At 42.5% G+C, this 25,990-nt stretch overlaps 1 protein-coding gene across 2 annotated transcripts in view; it reads right to left on the reverse strand.

Moving 5' to 3' along the window:
- LOC112221104 (ecto-NOX disulfide-thiol exchanger 2) overlaps positions 1–25,990 on the reverse strand; it is a 302,937-nt gene that overhangs the window by 268,999 nt on the left and 7,948 nt on the right. For both annotated transcript variants that reach the window (XM_042303217.1, XM_042303213.1), the window contains exon 2: positions 24,243–24,285. The gene's annotated coding sequence lies outside the window, so the exon portion shown is untranslated. The remainder of the gene's footprint in view (positions 1–24,242; positions 24,286–25,990) is intronic.

Here is a 25,990-nt window from a genome sequence, read left to right on the forward strand (position 1 = left end):
TGGTTTGGCTATTTGCTTCAAGTGTATGTGACGGTTCTAGCTTGTATGGCGCCCAGGGCGAACTCCCCCTTCAGCGCCCGCACGCAGCCAGGGGGGCCCCGTGCTGCCCACGGCAGGATGCCGCTCTGTTCCCTCCTCCATGTTTAATATAGCACACATACATTCATTATTCATTTCGGTTGCCAATCCTGACGTGGAGTTTGTTCTATAGAAAGTATTTGACTGATGTGTGCTACAGAAATTTGACTAACCACAAAATTAAGGAAATTAGAAGGGGGGGATTCTGGCAGGGGGGTGATTTTCGGCACAACACCGGCTCAAATGAATAGGACAGGGTGTACCTATGTTAATATGTAAAATAACAAACTGTTTTGTCGTCCAGCTCTATTTGGAGAGGAATAATCAGAAGCAGACAGACATTGTTTAGCTAGCCATCTGGGATACACAGTGCACGGTAACATAGTTCCCGTGAACCTGTAGAAACTAGTACTGCCCCGGTAAAAATAAATAAAAGCTTTCCTTCAAAACAAAAAGGCCATAATAATTGCTACAAAACATGACTCAGACAGCAGGCTCAAATCAACCCATGTCATTGGTTGAACTCTTCCCTGGAGATATTTTTTAAAAATAACGCTATGGTGCATAATGTCTGAAAAACCTCCCTCATTTTTATGTAGGGAGACTGGAAAAACACCCCAAATAATGTCTAGCGATGAAGTTCCCCTTTAAGTGTAATGTAATGAGAATCAATGGAGTGTTAAAAGTACTGGGCTGCACTGCCAAAAGGTGCTCCCTGAGCTCACTGTATTAGCCTGTAAACAGAGCTCTGGCCTCTAGTCCACCAGCTCCAAATGGACTGCATTGATCAGCAGGTCAGACTAGGTTGGCTCCGGCTCTTTAATTGCCTGTGTCCCTCCTCATTCTCACCCCAACAGCTGTCAATTACCTCCCAGGTAAGCCAGGGCCAGCAGCACTCATTGAGTTCAAAGCCAGGCTGAGGCATGACCATAATACAGCGCAGAGGTGTCTTGACTTCACTAGATTGACATGGAGCCCACTGCTCCAGTTTATTATTAAGAAAAAATATGAATTCAATAGGAGGGAGGCATTAGTTACAGGCTTACTGGAGTATGAGACAACTCCTTCTGTTCATGCACAGTGCATGCATCAGTCTGTCCTCTTGAATTTAAAATAGTCTTCTCTCGGGTGAAAGGGAAGCAGTTCAATTGGCATAACAACGACAGCATTTTCGTTGATCAAAGTCTACTGACAAGACGCAAATCTCTGAGCCAAAGAACTGTCACTCTGCAATGACTTGTGTTTCTCATGATTGTCCCATTTATCCTCTACAGTGCTTATAAAAACCTATGGGGTCCTTCAGATTATTGCTGGGGTAACACAATACAGAGCTCGACTGGCTATTCATGAACATGACTGTTCTATACTTGACAGAGCAATAGTTTAATTCAGTTTACAAAGTACTGCCAATCTTCAAGTCTTGGTGTACACAATTGAGGACAGAGTGCATTTACCCTCAGATGCCCCCTCTTTGGAGACATTATCACTGCAGTGCCTGAATAGTGCAACCTTTTACCCCAGCACAGTGTGCCATCATGCTGCAAGACATGTTCAACATTCCAATTGACATGAGACGAGGGATGCACGATATATCGGTTAATGTATCAGAATCAGACGATATTAACTAAAAATGCCAACATCGGTTTCGGCCGATGTCTAGTTTAAGACCGATGTTAAAGGTACCATACATACTAGAGGTCGACCGATTAATCGGAATTGCCGGGTTAACTGACTTGTTCAGAGACAGAACGACAGATTTACACATTGTCAGCTCGGGGGATCCAATCTTGCAACCTTACAGTTAACTAGTCCTTGTGCAGTCCATAAGGAGACTGCCTGTTACGCGAATGCAGTAAGCCAAGGTAAGTTGCTAGCTAGCATTAAACTTATCTTATAATATTATCGAGCGTGTCATGCGTTGCATATAATCTGACTGAGCATACAAGTATCTACGTATCTGACTGAGCGGTGGTAGGCAGAAGCAGGCGCGTAAACATTGAGTCAAACAGCACTTTAGTGCGTTTTGCCAGCAGCTCTTCGTTGTGCTTCAAGCATTGCGCTGTTTATGACTTCAAGCCTATTAACTCCCAAGATGAGGCTGATGTAGCCAAAGTGAAATGGCTAGCTAGTTAGTGAGCGCTAATAGTGTTTCAAACTTCACTCGCTCTGAGCCTTGGAGTGGTTATTTCCCTTGCTCTGCATGGGTCAAATCAAATCAAATCAAATTTTATTTGTCACATACACATGGTTAGCAGATGTTAATGCGAGTGTAGCGAAATGCTTGTGCTTCTAGTTCCAACAATGCAGTAATAACGAGCAAGTAATCTAACTAACAATTCAAAAAAAACTACTGTCTTATACACAGTGTAAGGGGATAAAGAATATGTACATAAGGATATATGAATGAGTGATGGTACAGAGCAGCATAGGCAAGATACAGTAGATGATATCGAGTACAGTATATACATATGAGATAAGTATGTAAACCAAGTGGCATAGTTAAAGTGGCTAGTGATACATGTATTACATAAGGATGCAGTCGATGATATAGAGTACAGTATCAACGTATGCATATGAGATGAACAATGTAGGGTAAGTAACATTATATAAGGTAGCATTGTTTAAAGTGGCTAGTGATATATTTACATCATTTCCCATCAATTCCCATGATTAAAGTGGCTGGAGTAGAGTCAGTGTCATTGACAGTGTGTTGGCAGTAGCCACTCAATGTTAGTGGTGGCTGTTTAACAGTCTGATGGCCTTGAGATAGAAGCTGTTTTTCAGTCTCTCGGTCCCAGCTTTGATGCACCTGTACTGACCTCGCCTTCTGGATGACAGCGGGGTGAACAGGCAGTGGCTCGGGTGGTTGATGTCCTTGATGATCTTTATGGCCTTCCTGTAGCATCGGGTGGTGTAGGTGTCCTGGAGGGCAGGTAGTTTGCCCCGGTGATGCGTTGTGCAGACCTCACTACCCTCTGGAGAGCCTTACGGTTGAGGGCGGTGCAGTTGCCATACCAGGCGGTGATACAGCCCGCCAGGATGCTCTCGATTGTGCATCTGTAGAAGTTTGTGAGTGCTTTTGGTGACAAGCCGAATTTCTTCAGCCTCCTGAGGTTGAAGAGGCGCTGCTGCGCCTTCCTCACGATGCTGTCTGTGTGAGTGGACCAATTCAGTTTGTCTGTGATGTGTATGCCGAGGAACTTAAAACTTGCTACCCTCTCCACTACTGTTCCATCGATGTGGATGGGGGTGTTCCCTCTGCTGTTTCCTGAAGTCCACAATCATCTCCTTAGTTTTGTTGACGTTGAGTGTGAGGTTATTTTCCTGACACCACACTCCGAGGGCCCTCACCTCCTCCCTGTAGGCAGTCTCGTCGTTGTTGGTAATCAAGCCTACCACTGTTGTGTCGTCCGCAAACTTGATGATTGAGTTGGAGGCGTGCATGGCCACGCAGTCGTGGGTGAACAGGGAGTACAGGAGGGGGCTCAGAACGCACCCTTGTGGGGCCCCAGTGTTGAGGATCAGCGGGAAGGAGATGTTGTTGCCTACCCTCACCACCTGGGGGCGGCCCGTCAGGAAGTCCAGTACCCAGTTGCACAGGGCGGGGTCGAGACCCAGGGTCTCGAGCTTGATGACGAGCTTGGAGGGTACTATGGTGTTGAATGCCGAGCTGTAGTCGATGAACAGCATTCTCACATAGGTATTCCTCTTGTCCAGATGGGTTAGGGCAGTGTGCAGTGTGGTTGAGATTGCATCGTCTGTGGACCTATTTGGGCGGTAAGCAAATTGGAGTGGGTCAAGGGTGTCAGGTAGGGTGGAGGTGATATGGTCCTTGACTAGTCTCTCAAAGCACTTCATGATGACGGATGTGAGTGCTACGGGCGGTAGTCGTTTAGCTCAGTTACCTTAGCTTTCTTGGGAACAGGAACAATGGTGGCCCTCTTGAAGCATGTGGGAACAGCAGACTGGTATAGGGATTGGTTGAATATGTCCGTAAACACACCGGCCAGCTGGTCTGCGCATGCTCTGAGGGCGCGGCTGGGGATGCCGTCTGGGCCTGCAGCCTTGCGAGGGTTAACACGTTTAAATGTCTTACTCACTTCGGCTGCAGTGAAGGAGAGACCGCATGATTCCGTTGCAGGCCGTGTCAGTGGCACTGTATTGTCCTCAAAGCGGGCAAAAAAGTTATTTAGTCTGCCTGGGAGCAAGACATCCTGGTCCGTGACTGGGCTGGGTTTCTTCCTGTAGTCCGTGATTGACTGTAGACCCTGCCACATACCTCTTGTGTCTGAGCCGTTGAATTGAGATTCTACTTTGTCTCTGTACTGGCGCTTAGCTTGTTTGATAGCCTTGCGGAGGGAATAGCTGCACTGTTTGTATTCAGTCATGTTACCAGACACCTTGCCCTGATTAAAAGCAGTGGTTCGTGCCTTCAGTTTCACACGAATGCTGCCATCAATCCACGGTTTCTGGTTAGGGAACAAAATCGTTGCTATGGGAACGACATCTTCAACGCACGTTCTAATGAACTCGCACACCGAATCAGCGTATTCGTCAATGTTGTTGTCTGACGCAATACGAAACATCTCCCAGTCCACGTGATGGAAGCAGTCTTGGAGTGTGGAGTCAGCTTGGTCGGACCAGCGTTGGACAGACCTCAGCGTGGGAGCTTCTTGTTTTAGTTTCTGTCTGTAGGCAGGGATCAACAAAATGGAGTCGTGGTCAGCTTTTCCGAAAGGGGGCGGGGCAGGGCCTTATATGCGTCGCGGAAGTTAGAGTAACAATGATCCAGGGTCTTTCCACCCCTGGTTGCGCAATCAATATGCTGATAAAATTTAGGGAGTCTTGTTTTCAGATTAGCCTTGTTAAAATCCCCAGCTACAATGAATGCAGCCTCCGGATAAATCGTTTCCAGTTTGCAGAGAGTTAAATAAAGTTCGTTCAGAGCCATCGATGTGTCTGCTTGGGGGGGGTAACGCTGCTTCGAGGGTGGCTGTTGTCGTTGTGTTCCTGGTTCGAGCCCAGGGAGAAGCGAGGAGAGGGACCGAAGCTATACTGTTACACTGGCAATACTAAAGTGCCTATAAGAACATCCAATAGTCAAAGGTTAATGAAATACAAATGATATGGAGAGAAATAGTCCTATAATTCCTATAATAACTACAACCTAAAACTTCTTACCTGGGAATATTGAAGACTCATGTTAAAAAGGAACCACCAGCATTCATATGTTCTCAGCAAGGAACTGAAACGTTAGCTTTCTTACATGGCACATATTGCACTTTTACTTTCTTCTCCAACACTTTGTTTTTGCATTATTTAAAACAAATTTAACATGTTTCATTATTTATTGGAGGATAAATTGATTTTATGTATTTTTTAAGTTTAAATAAGTGTTCATTCAGTACTGTTGTAATTGTCATTATTACAAATAAATAAAAATCTGCCGATTAAATCGGTATTGGCTTTTTTTGCCCTCCAATAAATCGGTATCGGCGTTGGAAAATCATAAATCGGTCGACCTCTAATACATACCTACATAAACGTAGGTATATGACGTAATAACGCCACGTAAAATTCTGCGCTACACATGAAACAGCATTCCTAACCAAACAATGTCTGCTGTGTGGATCGAGCAGTCAAGTCGAGACAACTCAAAAGATGACATCCATTAACTTCTTGGCGCACCCATCCCGTTAGCAGGATCATTTTCGTCCACATCCGCTGAATTGCAGAGCGCCAAATTAAAAAAATATTTACTGTTCAGGAAATCACAAGTGCAATATAGAAAAACGCAGCTTAGCTTGTTGTTAATCCACCTGGTGTGTCAAAAAATCTATACAGCAAAAGCTATCCGAGCGTTTATGTTACGACATCTCTCTCAGCAGACAAAACATTACAAACAGCTAGCAGCAAAAGTAGATTGTCAGGAAAGTCAGAAAAGCAATAAAATTAATCGCTTACCTTTGATGATCTTTGGATGTTTGCACTCACGAGACTCCCAGTTACACAAAATGTTCCATTTGTTCCATAAAGTTTATTTTTATATCCAAAATACCTCCATTTGGTTGGCACGTTTTGTTCAGAAATCCACAGGCTCGAGCGGTCAAATTCCAAATAGTATCCGTAAAGTTCGTAGAAACACGTCAAACATTTTTTTATAATCAATCCTCAGGTTGTTTTTACAATAAATAATCGATAATATTTCAACCGGAACGTTCACACCATGTGGAAGCCATAGAGAAAGGTATCTGGTTGATATCCCTTTAAATGGAGGGAAGGCATGCAATGGAACCGAGAGCTTTCAGGATAAACAGCACTTCCTGGTTGGATTTTCCTCAGGTTTTCACCTGCAATATCAGTTCTGTTATACTCAAGAGAATGTTTTGGAAACGTTAGTGTTCTCTATCCTAATCTGACAATTATATGCATATTTTAGATTCTGGGCCTGATAAATAGGCAGTTTCATTTGGGTACGTCACAGTTATGAAAACTAAGGACACTAAAGATGCCTTTCTACTGACTCTGAAAAACACCAAAAAGAAGATGCCCAGGGTCCCTGCTCATACGTGCCTTAGGCATGCTGCAAGCAGGCATGAGGACTGCGGATGTGGCCAGGGCAATAAATTGCAACGTCCGTACTGTGAGATGCCTAAGACAGCGCGCTACAGGGAGACAGAACGGACAGCTGATCGTCCTCGCAGTGGCAGACCTAGTGTAACACCTGCACAGGATCGGTACACTCGAACATCACACCTGCGGGACCGGTACAGGATGGCAACAACTGCCCGAGTTACACCAGGAACGCACAATCCCTCCATCAGTGCTCAGACTGTCCGCAATAGGATGAGAGAGGCTGGACTGAGGGCTTGTAGGCCTGTTGGTAAGGCACTGACAAACCCACTGTTGCTGGACGAGACAGGACTGGAAAAAAGTGCGAGTCGCGGTTGTGTCTCACCAGAGGTGATGGTCAGATTCACGTTTATCGTCAAAGGAATGAGCAATACACCGACGCCTATACTCTGAAGCGGGATCAATTTGGAGGTGGAGGGTCCGCCATTGTCTGGGGCGGTGTGTCACAGCATCATCGGACTGAGCTTGTTGTCATTGCAGGCAATCTTAACGTTGTACGTTACAGGGAAGACATCCTCCTCCCTCACGTGGAACCCTCCAGCATGCCAATGCCACCAGCCATACTACTCATGATTTTCTGCAAGACAGGAATGTCAGTGTTCTGCCATGGCCAGCGAAGAGCATGGATCTCAATCCCATTGAGCACGCCTGGGACCTGTTGGATCCGAGGGTGAGGGCTAGGGCTATTCCCCCCAGAAATGTCTGTGAACTTGCAGGTGCCTTGGTGGAAGAGCGGGGTAACATCTCACAGCAAGAACTGGCAAATCTGGTGCAGTCCATGAGGAGGCGATGCACTGCAGTACTTAATGCAGCTGGTGGCCACACCAGATACAGACTATTACTTTTGATTTTGACCTCCCCCCTTTGTTCAGGGAAACATTATTCCATTTCTGTTAGTCACATGTCTGTGGAACTCGTTCAGTTTCTGTTGAATCTTATGTTCATACAAATATTTACACATGTTAAGTTTGCTGAAAATAAATGCAGTTGATAGTGAAAGGTTTCTTTTTTGCTGGGTTTACGATGGAATGCCATTTTGGTCTTTGCGTGTCAAAATGGGCACCGTAGCACTGTCAAAGCTGTACAACAAAAGTCTGCAAACACCGGCCATAAACTGTTTTTGCAATACTGCATTTGTAATAAAGAAACATTTGTTCGACCGCAACTTCTGAGGTAGCTAGCTTTAGCTTGGTACCTAGCTAGCACCAATACAACCAGCCTGAAAACAATGACCAGTAGAAACTGCAGCCATTTTCATTATTCTTAGCAATGATTTGGGAATCCTTGTGAATAAGTATTAGCTAGGTAGCCACTTGTTCACCTATTGAAATTGAACTTCAGTTCATGAAAATAAATAGCTAGCCAGCTACTTAACCCTGTTGCCCAAAGCTAACATTATAAGTAGCCAGCTAGCATCATCTGGCTAGTGAGGCTCGACCAGACCGGGTTATGTGCTGTGAAGCTAGTCACGATAAGGATTAGGCACAAGTGGAATTTGCAGTTTGCCTTCAAAATAAAAGTACATATTGACAGTGATGCAAATAAATAGTAGAATTCTGCCATACTTTTATTTTGAAGGCTAACCGCAAAGTCCACTAGTGTGGCTAACCTTTATTGTGGCTAGCTTCACAGATGGAGCCGACAACCATTAATCAAATAAGAACTGTCTTATAAATTAGGGTTATTTTAGATGGCACCTAGCTATATAGTTAGCTAGCTAACTATAGCCACTGAAACAGATTACATAGTGTTATTTGACGTGCATCTTTTTTTGACACACAAAGCCCCAAATGGCATCCATAGAAATCCTGGGAATGAAACGACTGGACAGCGAAAAATAACAGCAAGTGTAAGAAATAGGTTTTGATGATGTTTTACTGGTAATGGGGACATACGTAAATGTGAACAAAATAACTTTTTGGTCAGTGTGATGTGTAACCTTTATTTAACTAGGTAAGTTAGTTGAGAACAAATTCTTATATACAATGATGTCCTGGACGACACTGAGTCAATTGTGCGCTACCCTATCAGACTCCCAATCACGGCGGGATGTGATACAGCCTAGATTCGAACCAGGGACTGTAGTGACGCCTCTTGCACTGAGATGCAGTGCCTTAGACGGCTGCGTCCATGCGTGTGTTAACTATAACTAGAATGCTTAGAAGGCCGCAAAAATGTAATAATGTTATCGTTTTTTTTGGCAAGGAAAATATTAGATATCGGTATCGGCCAAAAATGTCATATACGTGAGACGTTAGAGCTCTTCAGAGAATTTGCTAACAACTTTATGCATATTCGCCTATAGAATATTATTCACCACCTGAGGAAGTGGGAACCCAAAAAACTTAGCAATCTAGCGAACTATAAATATGATTGATGCTATATAGCCATGTACGTGAATTGATTAGTATATCTGTAAAGGTAGACTAATGTTCTACAATGCCTAGGCTACTTCTAGGCCTGCAAATGGTGCGCTCGGCTACGTAGGATCAAACCTACCCTACAGACTACTCCGGTTGTAGAGTGGTATGAACTCAATAAAGAGGTGAGAAATAAATGTGACTCCTCTGTAACTAGAACAATATTTACTTTTAAAATGGTGTTTTCCCACAATTGTATTTTGAGCAATGGTCATATGCTTTTGCTTCTCAGAATGCATCTCTCCCTCCTCCGTGTCACAGTGGGGCGAGGGAGTAAGAGGCTCGCTCACAAAGCAGCCGACAGCAAAACAGAGACAGGCAGATGGTGCCTTCAGAAAGTATTCATAGCCCTTGACTTATTCCACATTTTGTTTTGTTACAGCCTGAATTCAAAATGGATTAAATGTTTCTTTCTTACCCGTTTACATACAATATCTCATAATGACAAATTGAACATTTACATTTATTGAAAAGGAAACAATTACTTAATTTACATAAGTATTCACAAAATATGGAACAACCCTGCCTAGAGCTGGCCATCCAACCAAACTGAGCAACCAAGCAAGATGGACCTTTGTCAGGGAGGTGACCAAGAACCCAATGACCATTCTGACAGAACTACAGAGTTCCTTAGCTGAGCTGGGAGAACCTGCCAGAAGGAAAAGAGTCTCTACAGCACTTCAACAATCTGGACATTATGGGAGAGCGGCCAGACAAAAGCCACTCCTGAGAAAAAGACACATGAAAGCACGCCTGGAGTTTGAAAGACTGTGATCCTAAGGCAAAAGATTGAAGTCTGATGAGACAAATGTAACTCTTTGGCCTAAATTCAAAGCGCTCCTGAATGTCTGGAGAAAACCAGGCACAGAGCATCACCCAATTAAAACCATCCCTACCGTGAAGCATAGTGGTGGCAGCGTCATGCTATGCTTTTCAGCGGCATGGACTGGTAAGGATAGAGGGAACAATGAATGGTGGCAAATCCTTGAAAAGAACCTGCTTCTGAGTGCAAGCGACTTTAGACTGGGGCGAATATTTACATTCTAACAGGACAATAACACCAAGCATACAGCGGAATGTCTTCAGAAAAATCATGTGAAAGGCCTTGAGTGGCCCAGCCAAAGCCCAGACTTGAATCCCATAAAAAATCTGTAGAAAGACTTGAAGTTTGCTGTTCACTTCCGCACCCCATCTAATTTAAGAGCTTTAGAAAATCTGCAAGGAAGACTGGGAGAAAATCCCCAAATCTAGATGTGCAAAACTGATTCAGACCCAAGACAACAAAGCTGTAATTGCCACCAAAGGTGTTTCTACAAGGTATTGACTCAGGGGTGTGAATACTTATGTAAATGAGATATTTCTGTATTTAATTTTCAATACATTTGCAAAAAAAAATAAGTATGTTTTCACTTTATCAACATGGGGTATTGTGTGTAGGAAATAATTATACTTAAATCAATTTTGAATTCAGGTTGAAACACAAAATGTGGAATAACTCAAGGGGTATGAATACTTTGTGAAGGCACTATACTTTCACAGCAGGAATCAAAAATAATGCACACGCTATTACTGTTGACCAAATAATGAACAATCTAGAAGAACGTATAGAAAATAAAATATACAAAAATCACTGATGTGCGCAAAATGCTTTGGTAAGAGGAAGGCAATGTGGGCCTCCTATTGCTCAGTGCAGAAGACCCATCAGCATGCTGGGCAACAAGCCCGAGGGGAGTTTAACTCTCTAATCTCCCACCATGCATAGGACTTAGCATGGTTGTCAGTTTCTGCAGGCGAGCAGTAGGACAGAGAGGACGTGTTTGTGCCTGATTAGAAGCAGATGACAGTTTGATGTGTCAATCTCTGGGTCTCCCTTTAACACCAAGGGAGGAAAACATGCCTGCTCTTTGAGCACTTTAATCTAGCCAGCTGGCTGATATATTAAGATTATTTTCTGTGCTTTTGTGAGTCATGCTGAATGAAATGAAGATTCTGGCATGGTGTATACATTTGATGCCTTTGTGGATGAACAGCCCAACTCTTTCATCAAAGAAAGAGTCAAATTTTCCATCAGTGTGTCACACATGAATGAAAGGAACATTTACAATTGCATGTGAAAGCGCCATGCTACCTTACACTCTAGGGAATTTCACGCAAAGCTTTTGTGCTGGCTATTCAGTCACAAAGAGTTCTGCATCTGAAATATTTCTTTGCAAAGGGCAGAAAATCTGAAAAGGTTTCAATTATTCCGCTTTCATTAAAAGAAAATATTTAAAAAAGGTTAGTCCCTTATGCCTGCTTATGGATGATTCAGACCTCTGATCAAAAAAAATCATGCTGATCATAGGCACTGCAAACCTGAGACAAAGGGGATCAGTCAACCTGATTTAATCCAATAACTTTCACCTTTCAGTTGTTGGTTTAGTGAACAATGTTCACATTATAAATACCGGTAAGCTAACTTTCCTGAAGACTGAAAGACTTGTGTTTGCATCAAGTTAGTGCCCAGGATTTCTCTCAGCAGCCAAGCAGTCTTGTGGTATGCAGACGACCCAGGTGGATCACATATCCGAGGAAGTATGAATGGAGGCTGACTGTTCATAGAACTCCAAAACATTATTTTAAATACCAAGACAACAATCATAACTGCATTTCAGGTGATGACAAATCCACTTCACCATGAAAGCAAAACTTTTATTAGGCTGAATCATGAAGATGCCCTCTTAGTAATGTACTGCTGGACAGACTATACCAGAGTAGATAAGAGACAGCAATGACCTTCTTGTCATTTTTGTCAACAGAGCTCCAAATTCATCACCGGTACAGATGGTTCAATTCCACCAGGAAAAATACAATCAGCACCAACATTGACAAACTGTCCACATGACAAATTAGTTGTTTATGAGTATGTGAGGTCCCTCAGTCACAGGGTTAGGGCCAAAGGTATTTTCAGCACCACGGTCAACATTATTCTGCAGTCACACATGAAGCATTCCTGAATATTGTTCAGGTTTGATGGACAAATGTGTGATGTAGTTTGACTGTGGTTAGGTGTGGAGGACACTGCAGAATTTCCTGTGCTGGAATACTCTGGAGCAGAGTGCAGTCCACCTGTCACCCTCAGTGAGACAGGCTGCTTAGAGAGACCAGCGTTTTCAGGCTTGGAATATGAAATTAATTTACTTCACACCTCTGGCAGACTTTAAATCAGGACCCATTCACCTCTGATGGGAGGACTAACAACATGAGGCTGGAAGCACTTACCACAGCTTAACGCCAAATGGGAAAAGACACCAAGGGGTGGCAGATAAGGTTTCTGGTTTTGCTGTACAGGAGAGTTCAATTATACTGGATTGTGATGAGAAATAATTACAAAACAAAAAGTCCCAACAGCCTAATAATCTGCACAATAAAGGACCTTCAAACACAGTAAGAACATAGGCTTGTTGATGTGTAGCCTAACAGTTTATGCAATTAACAGTCCAACAGTTTGGCCTAGTTTAATACTGTATCATACATCCATTTATTCATGTCTCCCTCCTTGAAGCTCTTTGAGGATGAGGGGGAACACTGTCTCCAGTACTGTCATTTCATTTCAGCTACCAGCCCTTTCATGTCCAAGGTAGTGAGAAGATGGTGAAACTTCTGAAGGAGATTTATTTTTAACAAGAGCCTTTATGGGAGTAGAATAGAAGCTGTGTAACAGGATACCTCCAGAGACCAGGTGGGAATGAGTAAGTTAGCATGCCTGCTAAATGTCTTCATCTATGAAATATGCATGCTGACATTTTCTGACGTAGTGATCAAACATGTACGCATACGAGGGCCTTCACCACCTGACACCGGGTTACTGTGATTAGCTTGCCATGTCTAGATGGACGTTATGGAAGCAGGTTGACGTTTGCCATGAATCTTGCCTTTGAGGCAAAACTGAGCAATTTCCACAAGATAGGCCAGCAGCAATGTCAAAATTGGTTAGATTGTAAAAACTAATCAAAACAAAAAATTAGCTTTATGGTCTTCATTTAAGGCTAGGTTGAGGCATTAGGGTTAGCAGTGTGATTAAGGTCAGGTATAAAATGTGATTATTACTTAGTGGCTGTGCCAGCTGGAGACAACCATGCAGAGCGGCCTCCAGGGCAAGACTCATGACAATAAATGGCAACCTGCGTTATGTACAGCCATGTGGGACGTAAAACTATACATTGAACAAAGTCAACAAAACTGGCAGGCTAGAATAGACATTACATTAGCTTATGACTTTTTGCCATTTCACTTTCCAAACTTTACCATCCACCTGTGTCCACCATGACTAAAAGCTCCACTCTGCACACACTAGACAAAGCCAACAAAACTGACTGAGCAATCTGGCTCTAAATTCTACATTGCAGGCCAACAGCTGTCAGCAGCATATCCTTTTGGTCAACTTGGTGTCCAAACTTTAAGAGATCCACCTGCCTCCTTCAGTCTGTCGTTCCAGGTACGGAGCAGCACCTTCCAGATCATTAGTCTGGGCAACACTCCACCGCCCAATCAGATCAGAAGCCCTCACTAATAACCAGTGGGAGGCCAATTAGACTGAGGAGCTCATGTCTCATTTGACAGTTCTCACCATTCCTCCACGAGAGGGGGTCTCTGCAGCACATTATTGCAGTCCAGTGACCGTTAAAGCCAATTATTATAACTGCTATGAAGACAGGACTCAGCTCAGACAATTTTTAACTATTATTGTGCACATATTGATTCCAGTGTCCCTGACTCCCCGTTGATGAAACAAATGGGTCTAGCTTGCTGCAGGAAATTCAGTCATCATGCCATTGTATCCAAAGTTTAATCTTGTGATACAGTTTGTGTCAGTGACGTTTTGCAGAGGGCAGAGCTAGTGTAGCTTCTATGACAGACAAGGAAAGACTATGAAAAAAAGTATCTTGACTAGCTACGTTGGCTTAGTCTCTCTTATCTGTTCTTTTTTTTTTATTTTATTTTTTTTCCAATGTCCGAGGATCAACGAAACATTTAATGATAAAAGCCATCCTTCCTCAAAGAGTAGGACAAAACCAATTTTGATAGCATCTACTAGCTAGGCCAAAGTTTTGTAAATTGGCCTTGGGCCGAAGAGAACTAGTTCCTTTGGAGTCAGGGAAGGTCTGACAAAATCATTGCGGGAGCTGCTCAGATTGAAATAACACTGGAGTAAACATTCCTTAATATTGGCTCAAACAATGTTTGTGAAATTTCTGTAAAAATTTTGAAGACTATTTTCCCAGCCTATGCTTCCAATCTCCTCCGCCAAGACAGAAAGTAGCATACACTTGGCTGTACCTGTATCCACTTTGCATTAACGCAGAATGAACGGCTAACAATCCTATTATCATAAAGCATTCAAACAGGTTCATTGGAACTAAATCTTACTTGGCCTGTAACTCATATTTCAATAAGGGTAGGTTTACATTGCAGACGTTCACATCCTAGGTAAATAATGGCAACAGCTAACAGACACAGTCCTAATGAGTCAACTGAGAAGTGTGAGAGCGCTCTATACCAGCCTCTCAATCACACATAACAGCCATTGATTTCTGTCCTTGAGGAGACTGGAGTAGTTAAGGCAACAAGCACAAATCAGCACTGAGCATGGCTAATCCTCTGCTGCTGACAGTCTCAACTCATTGCATAATGTAGGCTAGCGGCAGGCTAATTTTGTATGGTACATTTAGCTGACATCCTAATATCAAATGCAAATGCTAAGGTATGCATTTGCAGCTCTTCTGAAAACAAGAGAGTAACCTTACTCCATTTGGACAGTGAGGACACCTAAACCACAGCAGTCATTAAATGACCCCCCATGCACCAACAAAACAGAATATTCAGTGACATGCCGTCATGCGTTATTGTTGCAGTGTGCGGTCATGGTGCTAACTGCACACTGGATCAATCAGACAGATTCATGAAGCAGAACGTGCTGACATGACGGATCCAGAGGCTCCCATCACATCCAGCTGCTGCAGTAACTGACCACTGCTCAGCTCACATAGAAATATGCAGAGGAAACCAGGTCAGGCCCACACACTGCTAAAGTGGAAGTATTATACACAAGAGACCAGGGCAGACTACCGGAGAAATAGAAACAGATCTCCTTATAAACACAAAAAGAGCCTCAGGTGCCTTGCATTTAATCCTAGTCTTATTTACAAACCCTGGCAGCCGTCACCTGTAGAGAATTTAATCAGCTGGGCTTCAAACTGTGTGTTTCAAAGCTCTGTTTAACCTTTGGCTGGCAACAAACTGTAATGCGATATAATTCTACTCTTAGCTGGAACTAACGCATAAATTGAACAGCAAAGGTGAACGAGAAATGGGTTTTGTGATTTAAATTGAGTTTATCTTTGCTCTACATGCATGTCTAATTCGGAATGAGTAGCAGGAGAACCATTGCTCCTCTCTGGTCCAATAATAACACTCCCTCCAGATGTGGTGAGTTAAAGGAGAAACGACAGCCATGGAGCATCGTCCTCCACTTGGGGCTTTCTGTCCTAGTCAATCATCAGCGCTCCTCCAATGGACACAGCCTCATGGGAACAGAACTGTAGACATTGGCTGGTTCTATTAACAGAGAGACTGGAGTCTGTCCCAGAGTCACCTCAGCTCTGCAGCAGTTCAGCTGCTTCAGCCTAGACACGGAAAAACACTGAAACAGAACAGTCTCTCAAATTCGAATGATTAGCCAATGTCGTCTCGTCCCCTCTAGATTATGGAGAACACAGGGTACTTCCTATCTATCCTGTCATTCTTGTGTGCCTGGTGATTATGGTGACTAACATTCCTAGTGATTTTGCCAACAGGGGCATAGAGTGGCAGACGAGGGCCCACCCAAGTTTTGAATCATAGTTAGAAATAACAGATGTGCTTCTGGGAGCAGAACTCAGAGTCAGAGGTTCAGGATTAGACCAGTAAGGACAAACTTTACCTCATTATTGGAGTGAGATCTACAGACCTGAGTGAGACCCCATATTTCACTGACATTACCAGTAATAATCCACTAATCCCTCAAATCTCACCAAAGACGGGCAATTTCAGGAGAAATTCACTTTATGAGCACCGCTGCAGATGAATGTCTTTGCGGAGCTGCTTGGGTAATGATCCAAATGCATTTCCATCTGGAGGCGAGCTTTCCACTGGTGTCCCCATCAAAGGCTCATCTTCCAGGAATTTATACAAGTGTCGTCTAAAAGCCCACTGCTTTCAAGTCCTTTATGTTCCCACACACATTCAAAATGTGTCATATTACGGATGGGTTGCTTGCTTCTTCTTCTGATGCTGCCATCAATTTAACCTGGCACTGCTACCCTAATAGCTGATTAATCTACTAGCCACAATGGGAAGGTTTACACTACAAACCCCAGAAATTGCTTTTTTTGAGCATGTGGTGTAGCAATAGTTTAAGAATAAATTGTAAACATCTCTGCTAATGCAAATGAGGCTGTCAAAAAGTTTATTCTAAGAAAGAAATTACTTTAATTTTCTTCACACAGTGTGGTGTAGGCTACGCTCTTTTTGACAGTCAGGAACTGTTTAGTATTATGCCCACACACACCTCCCACGCAAAGCACTAACCAATAGTGTGCTCCATTGATGTCTTTACCAACTTGACGTCAAAAGAAAGGATTATATTTATCCTCAGCAGGGTTTCCGTTAGCCGGTAATAGTCAGATTTTGGCAAATAAAAAAAATAAAAAGCCAATAAATAAAACGGTCACTGGCCAATAGTCCAGGAGAAGAAAAAGAAATAAATCAGATTGCAAGATATTGCTTGTTTGCTTAATCATTGATGGAAATACCCATCGATCAAAATACATTTGACCGGTTATGCCGAACAGTCTATAGGCTAATTTGCATAATTAAGTGGAATTAAATTGCCGCGTGTATTTTCGTTAGTTATGTTTATCACATGCGTACAGCATATAGATACAGAGTCTATGAGCAGAAAACCTGTCACAGTGTGAGAGCTGCTGCTACAGCTTCTCAAACAGCTCATTTGTTGCCGCTGTAGTGAAAGGTTATTTTATAAGTCCAGTCATTGCGTAACAATTCTAAATGCAATCACGTGTTGAAAACAATTCTTGGCCACGATTAAAAAAAGCTACCATTTTAATTCCTCAATTGGTATTCAATTCACCATTCAAGTGCATACAGGCAACGGTAGGCTTTAGCGTGTCATACACCACTTTGCAATTAGCTGGAGGCAGTATGCATTTTGAAAACATAATTGTTTGAAACCTGAACGTTTTAAATCATGAGGCATGTCTTGCCTTGCTTCAAAGTAAAATACAACCATAGAAATGTGGAGACAATTATTTATATAGACGTTCATATGCAATTGAAACCAGTAGCCTATTTCTCTCATGTTCTCCTGGTTTCCAAATGAACTTTTTTTTTTCATTGTATAGTAAGCAAAGGCACACTCCTAGTCATATTAGCAACCTATGCTAGTTGTTGCATCATTAGATCTCCCCTCTTTCTACATTTCTAACAGATTTTCATCTCTGTCACATGAAACCTTGTAGGTGCAGTGCGCTTTTGACACCAGGGTCTTCTCACTAATTACATTATGGAATTAACATTCGCATGTAGCCTATGGCCACAAGTTCATTGTTCTGTTAATATGAATTACCATAATCTAAAACGTGATTTCTGTAATTCTGAGCAAAGTGGGTGGACGCCCTAATCAGGTTACGCACCCAAAGCATATAAGTCCATTAAATTAAAATGGTACCGGTCCAATGTCAGGCTGAACATTTTCCTGACATACACCCTGATTCTCAGGCAGATGGAGGGTTGGGGGGGAAAGACAAGTATGGACATTAGCCTCTGACACTGTGTATGCAACTTAATACAGACTGAATACCCTCAACCCCTTTACCAAGGCATTTTACCCTGGAACTGGGCAAAATGGACAAAAATGTATATCATGATATGACTCAATTATTACCTTAACAATTACCCAATTATCCATATTACAGTGTCATAGCCTACTGGAGTCAACATTTAGCTCTCAGAGACCAATATGAGTGGACTCCATTGAGAGTTTAAGATTCTTGTTAATCTACCTGCACTGCACAATTTACAGTAGTTATTACAGTGAAAGAATACCATGCTATTGTTTGAGGAGAGTGCACAATTATGAACTTAAATGTATTAAACCAATTAGGCACATTTGGGCGCCTAAAACTTTGCACATACACTGCTGCCATCTAGTGTCCAAAAACGAAATTGCACCTGGGCTGGAATGATGCATTATGGCCTCTCTCTTGCATTTCAAAGATGGTACCAAAAAAAACATTCTTTGTATCATCTTTTACCAGATCTAATGTGTTATATTCTACTACATTAATTTCACATTTCCAAACATCAAAGTGTTTCCTTTCAAATGGTATCAAGAATATGAATATCCTTGCTTCAGGTCCTGAGCTACAGGCAGTTAGATTTGGGTGTCACTTTAGGTGAAAACAGCTTGACATTAACGTTTGTCCAGGAAAAGGAAATTGGTGGACAATAAGAATAAATGAGTTGTCCGAAAGGACAAGTAAATTTCTCTCTTAAAATAATATTAACAATTACTCGTGTCCTCTGGATGAGACGTATTGCTGTTCTACAAATTTCTGCAGAGCATAACACAGCAGGATTTTTTAGGCTATTGCATTGACAGGCAGAGCGGTTATCCCCGGTTGCGAGAGGCGCAATTTAAAGCAGATCAGTGTGTAACTATGTGTGCACAATTGTTGATATTCTTTGCCAATTAGTGAGTTATTTACACAGTTATAGCACATATTTGGTCAGCAAACAGGCTTCGTACGGTCATGAAAATCCTGGAAAAGTTGTTTGTTCATCAGCTGCATGTGTGCCAGAGCGAGTGGACCAGCGGAGAGGACGACATTACAGCAGGTAGGCCAAGCTTATAAAATAACGACAACAGATTAACTAGATAGCAAATTCAACACATAGTGTAGCCTGGCTAGTTATTATATGTAGGCTACTGAGCTTGTCTGCTGATGCTTTAAGCATACATTAAATAATTAAGACATATCACTCAAGAGGGAGCCAGAGTACAAGAAAAAAACCTGTTGCAGAACCACCACCTCCAGCTGGCCTTCGCAGACTCTGCCATTACGCTCCCGAAGTTGCCGATAAAATGCTACACCAGGGGTCGGCAACCTTATTCATTTGAAGTGCCAACTTACCTTACCATTACTACCGATCTGCGTGCCAGTTATGATTTTCATATTCACATTTTCATGGAAGATACATTTATTTTATAATAAAGTCTCAAAATCATCATGATTCATAAAAACTTTATATAAATTAAAATGATACAAATCTAAAAGTCTTTACTTGCTGTTTGAGGTGAAGAAAAAAATACTTTGAGAAGCTACACAGCTCATTAGTGGTGGTGACTTAATAAACCTGTTATGGCTACACATTCCGCTAGCGGAACGATTCGAAAACATCCGGTGAAATTGCAGAGCAAAATTCTAATTAAATTAGAAATATTTAACTTTCATAAACTCACAAGTGCAATACACCAAAATAAAGCTTAACTTCTTGTTAATCCAGCCACCGTGTCAGATTTCAAAAAGGCTTTACAGCGAAAGCAAACAACACAATTATCTGAGGACAGCACCCCACCATACAAACACATGAAAATCATATTTCAACCAAGCAGGTGCGACACGAAAGGCAGAAATAACGATATAATTCATGCCTTACCTTTTAAGATGTTCTTCTGTTGGCACTCCAATATGTTCCAGAAACATCACAAATGTTTGTTCGATAAACTCCTTTTTTATATCCCCAAAATGTCCATTTATTTTGCGCGTTTGATTCAGAAAAACACCGGTTCCAACTCGCCCAATATGATTACAAATTACCTAATAAATTACCTGTAAACTTGGTCCAAACATTTCAGGCAACATTCCTAATCCAACTTTAGGCATCCTAAAACGTAAATAATCGATCAAATTTCAGACGGAATATATTGTGTTCAATAGCAATAAAAGCAACGTGGAGCGTGTGACCTGGAGTGCGCATCAAACAGAGTACACTTGGCTTGACACTCATTCTGGACAGCCGTACTTCATTTCTCAAAGGAAAAATATCAACCAATTTCTAAAGAATGTTGACATCTAGTGGAAGCCATAGGAACTGCAACCAGGTGCCTCAAATCTAGTTACCAATAGAAAACCAATAGAAAACATTCACCTCAAAACAAAACAAAATCCTGGATGGTTTGTCCTCAGGTTTCGCCTGCCAAATAAGTTCTGTTATACTCACAGACAGTTTTACAAACTTTAGAGTGTTTTCTATCCAAATCTACCTAATTATATGCATATCGTAGCTTTTGGGCCTGAGTAGCAGGCAGTTTACTTTGGGCACGCTTTCCATTCGGACATGAAAATACTGCCCCCTATCCCAAACAGGTTAACACAATCAGAAATACTATCAGATCCCCAAATGACATTTATAAGCTCTAAGCTCTAACTCCAAAAAGTTCTGGGACACTAAAGTCCATGGAGAACAAGAGCACCTCCTCCCAGCTGCCCACTTCACTGAGGCTAGGTAACACGGTCACCACTGATAAATCCATGATAATCGAAAACTTCAACAAGCATTTCTCAACGGCTGGCCATGCCTTCCTCCTGGCTACTCCAACCTCTGCCAACAGCTCCCCCCCGCAGCTACTCACCCAAGCCTCCCCAGCTTCTCCTTTACCCAAATCCAGATGGCAGATGTATTGAAAGAGCTGCAAAACCTGAACCCGTACAAATCAGCTGGTCTTGACAATCTGGACCCTCTATTTCTGAAACTATCCACCGCCATTGTCGCAACCCCTATTACCAGCCTGTTCAACCTCTTTTTCATATCGTCTGAGATCCACAAGGATTGGACATCTGCCGCAGTCATCCCCGTCTTCAAAGGGGCCCAAACTGTTACAGACCTATTTCCATCCTGCCCTGCCTATCTAAGGTCTTCGAAAGCCTTGTCAACAAACAGATCACTGACCATCTCGAATCCCACCGTACCTTCTCCACTGTGCAATCTGGTTTCCGAACCGGTCACGGGTGCACCTCAACCACGCTCAAGGAACTAAACGATATCATAACCGCCATCAATAAAAGACATCGACCTGGCCAAGGCTTTCGACTCTGTCAATCACCATATTCTTATCGGCAGACTCAGTAGCCTCGGTTTTTCTAATGACTGCCTTGCCTGGTACACCAACTACTTTGCAGACAGAGTTCAGTGTGTCAAATCGGAGGGCATGTTGTCCGGTCCTCTGGCAGTCTATGGGGGTGCCACAGGGTTCAATTCTCGGGCCGACTCTTTTCTCTGTATATATCAATGATGTTGCTCTTGCTGTGGGCGATTTGCTGATCCACCTCTACGCAGACGACAACATTCTGTATACTTCCGGCCCGTCCTTGGACACTGTGCTATCTAACCTCCAAACAAGCTTCAATGCCATACAATACTCCTTCCGTGGCCTCCAACTGCTCTTAAACGCTAGTAAAACCAAATGCATGCTTTTCAACCGTTCGCTGCCTGCACCCGCACGCCCGACTAGCATCACCACCCTGGATGGTTCCGACCTAGAATATGTGGACATCTATAAGTACCTAGGTGTCTGGCTAGACTGTAAACTCTCCTTCCAGACTCATATCAAACATCTCCAATCTAAAATCAAGAAGATCACTTCGCCAAACTTACTCTAGTAAAACAGACTATCCTACCGATCCTCGACTTCGGCGATGTCATCTACAAAATAGCTTCCAATACTCTACTCAGCAAACTGGATGCAGTTTATCACAGTGCCATCCATTTTGTAACTAAAGCACCTTATACCACCCACCACTGCGACCTGTATGCTCTAGTCGGCTGATCCTCACTACATATTCGTTGCCAGACCCACTGGCTCCAGGTCATCTACAAGACCATGCTAGGTAAAGCTCCGCCTTATCTCAGTTCACTGGTCACGATGGCAACACCCACCCATAGCACGCGCTCCAACAGGTGCATCTCACTGATCCCTAAAGCCAACACCTCATTTGGCCGCCTTTCCTTCCAGTTCTCTGCTGCCTGTGACTGGAATGAATTTGCAAAAATCGCTGAAGTTGAAGACTTTTATCTCCCTCACCAACTTTAAACATCTGCTATCTGAGCAGCTAACCGATCGCTGCAGCTGTACATAGTCCATCGGTAAATAGCCCACCCAATTTACCTACCTCATCCCCATACTGTTTTTATTTATTTACTTTTCTGCTCTTTTGCACACCAGTATCTCTACCTACACATGACCATCTGATCATTTATCACTTGTGTTAATCTGCTAAATTGTAATTATTCGCCTACCTCCTCATGCCTTTTGCACACAATGTATATAGACTCTTTTTTCTACTGTGTTATTGACTTGTTTATAGTTTACTCCATGTGTAACTCTGTTGTAGTCTGTTCACACTGCTATGCATTATCTTGGCCAGGTCGCAGTTGTAAATGAGAACTTGTTCTCAACTAGCCTACCTGGTTAAATAAAGGTGAAATAAAAAAAGCCTACATTTGCGGCGCAGGCCAGTTAGCTTAGGCCTACTTCTATGCATAATCGGGTGCACGTCCTTACTCAACATGGACAGGAGCACTCCAAACAAAACTAATAAATTCATAGATCGCAAATGGAATGAATCAGAACCGCAGAACCAAAAGTTGTTTCTCACAGGTGCAGCCTAGGTTGTGCGCTCAGCAAACTACGTGTCCACTCCGACAATGAGAAATGTAAATGACTTTAATAATAATAACATATTAAATCCATTAACAGGAATTAGAGTAACCAAACTAACATTCTAGATTAGAAATTGTGGGAATTAACAGTAAATGTACTACTGGTGATACTGGTGTGGGTCCGTAATGGATTAGTCCACCGAGACAGGTGGACAGCCTATCGACCAGTCGACTAAATGGGGTCAACCCTATCATATATTAATGTAATTGGCATGTCCTAAACTTTCCACGGGCATAATCGCAAACGGAGACACGCAGTTGATGGAGTACGTTAATAAACGAATGTGTTGCCTACTCTGGTTGTAAACCCATCTCCCCAGTGCCTCTATTGGGAGCTGAGAAATAAATCTGATACCGTTAGAAAGCAGGGATTCTCGTCTATTCAACATGGTCATGTCAGAGAACTTTAAAATATATTCTTAAAATAACCTAACTGAGAAATATCTCCCATGCGGTCAATAAATCTCCCCTGAAACATGAACATTTTAGACTTACAAGGTTATGGATAAACATGTCTTATGCTGCATTTCGACGAGGGATGCAAAACCCGTCATACCACTTTTCATAGCGGGTCAAGAAAGCAAGAAAACTGACGCAAAAGCAAGCCAGCACGACGGTATGCGCTACTATGGTGATTACAGTAAACAAACAGTGCAAATCAACATCCAGTAGAAAATAACGCCACGGCAGATGGCAAAAGTTTAAATATTGGAACTCTGGCGGCAAGTCCCGTCTACCGTGGCTGCTGAAGGCCTGTCTCAATGGCATTTAGCACTGTGCTCTCAATGAAAACAATGACATCCAGTTTGTGGTCTACCGTCTAACGCATACCATCTAAACTCAGCATCAGTTACTTACCTTGCTTTGAAGTAGCCTACTTTAGCCATTTCATCCCTTACTCATTGAATGAGGAAATTATTTTATAAAAAGACCAAAAGTACTTGGTTGTAAATTAGCAATATTTTATAGCCCATGAAGGGTGGCCATCCTCCAGGAGAGACAAAGGGACAGTGTTGTATTTGAGAGACTTGAATATGCAAATAAGCCAACAGGTAGAGATTAGCCTAAATAAATGTGTCTGATTCTCTGTATGGTAATAGGCATAATAATGATAAGGCATTTTATATTGTAAAATGGTTCTTTACATCATTAAACTCAATTGTCAGGAAAATATTTGGCCCATAGTGTAACAGATTTAAAAAATGGATTGACTTGAACCAGTCCTACTTGTCCGAAAAACAAGTGGCAAAAAAAAGAATGTCAAGCCCTAGAAATTATGTAAAAACTCACCTCACAAAATACCCACTTGGATGTACAACACTCTGAGGTGACCCTGAGGGGAAAAAGAAATAGAAGTCAAGGCACAATCAGCAGCAATGTTTCTTTTTTACAAGCAACTAGCTCTACGACAGACATATCTAACACAGTACAAGCAACGCTCAACACAATCTGGTGATTAGATCCATTCTAGGAGTCATAACATCAGGCTTGTGAGTGGTAAACAGGATTACATCCACATTCATGAGCACAACGATCATTACTGCTGATGCACCGTGGGCTTACGTGAATCATTAAAAGACCACATTTGATTGCATGTAAACAGCTGCTCATCTGTTCAGAGGGGTTGGTTTAAATGCGGAACACATTTCGGTTGAATGCATTCAGTTGTTCAATTGACAAAGTATCCCCTTTCCTTTCAGACAGTGAGTCCTCTTGACCGCCTTGAACTGATGCCTGTGAGCAAGGAGCTTTTCTTGTGTTGCTAGGTTACAAAACTCTCCTCCATATGGAGGCACAATCAGCGATGAGGCACAATCAGCAGCAATGTTTCTTTCTTACAACCAACTTTAAGCTCCACGACGGAGACATGTCTAACACAGTACCAGAGACCCTTATCACAATCCAGTGATTAAATCCATTTCACCTGAACTCTAGGAAACATAACTGTGCCGAGCTCCCTGCCTTCCAGGACGTCTATATCAGGCGGTGTGAAAGGAAGACTCGGAAAAGGGGCGCCGGTGCGTCAACAGGCTCCTGAACAGCTGCTATCAACTAGATTCAGTGGAATGCAAATTGACTGCAAGAAGACCAAACAGATATGTTTGACTAAAACAATTATTTTAAACCTTGCTTACATTTGAATACAATCATGTGTGAGAACACTTGGGAACAGATTCCTCAAATCACTTTGAGCTGATTTCCAGGTGTTTTTCTTTGTTGCTCAGAAAGCTTGTGGGGACAAATAAAACCAGTTGGGGAACCCTGTTAATGAGCACGACTGACTTTACACTATAGAGGTCCAGACTCCAGACCGCTTAGTTGATGCTAGATGTCAGAGGCCTGAAACGGTACACTGCGAAACTCAAATAGGCCATCAGCGTATAACGCGCTTGTGATAAAATGTCCAAGCACTTCCTACTGCTTCTGAAGAGTGTTTATGTTAACAAGCTAGCTGGCTATCGTAATCTGTGTGAGTGATCCATTTTGGGTGTACTCACGTTCTCATATGAACTGCAATGAAGCATTGTTCTGATAACCGGAGCATTGCATGTGATCAGGTCGCATAATAACAGTCTTAAATTCATAAACATAATTAAAGAAATGTTCACCGGTCATGCGGAGTTTGTTGACTTTCTGAGTAAGCACAGGTACCCCACCAGAGACAATATTGGTCTGTATCTGTGTGGTCTGCACTGCGGCGATAAGAGGCACTCGCGCACTTGAGAACTGCAGCTGTCAAGCCTGAGGTGATTTACAATCTGACATGAAATTTACTAAAGTGCGAACCCTGTGCAATCGGTATGGTATAAAAAAATGTTTGAGGGGGAGGACGGCTCATTATAATGGCTGTAAAGGAGTGAATGAAATGGCATCAAACACATGGAAAACCATGTGTTCGATGTATTTGACAGTATTTCACTTATTCCGCTCCTGTGGAGTGCATATACAGTCAAAGTCTAAAGTTGACACACCTACACATTCAAGGGTTTTTCTTAATTTTTTACAATTTTCTACAATGTAGAATAATATTGAAAACA

The sequence above is a fragment of the Oncorhynchus tshawytscha genome, linkage group LG21, assembly GCF_018296145.1.
Source record: "Oncorhynchus tshawytscha isolate Ot180627B linkage group LG21, Otsh_v2.0, whole genome shotgun sequence".
In the NCBI taxonomy this organism is placed as follows: domain Eukaryota; kingdom Metazoa; phylum Chordata; class Actinopteri; order Salmoniformes; family Salmonidae; genus Oncorhynchus; species Oncorhynchus tshawytscha.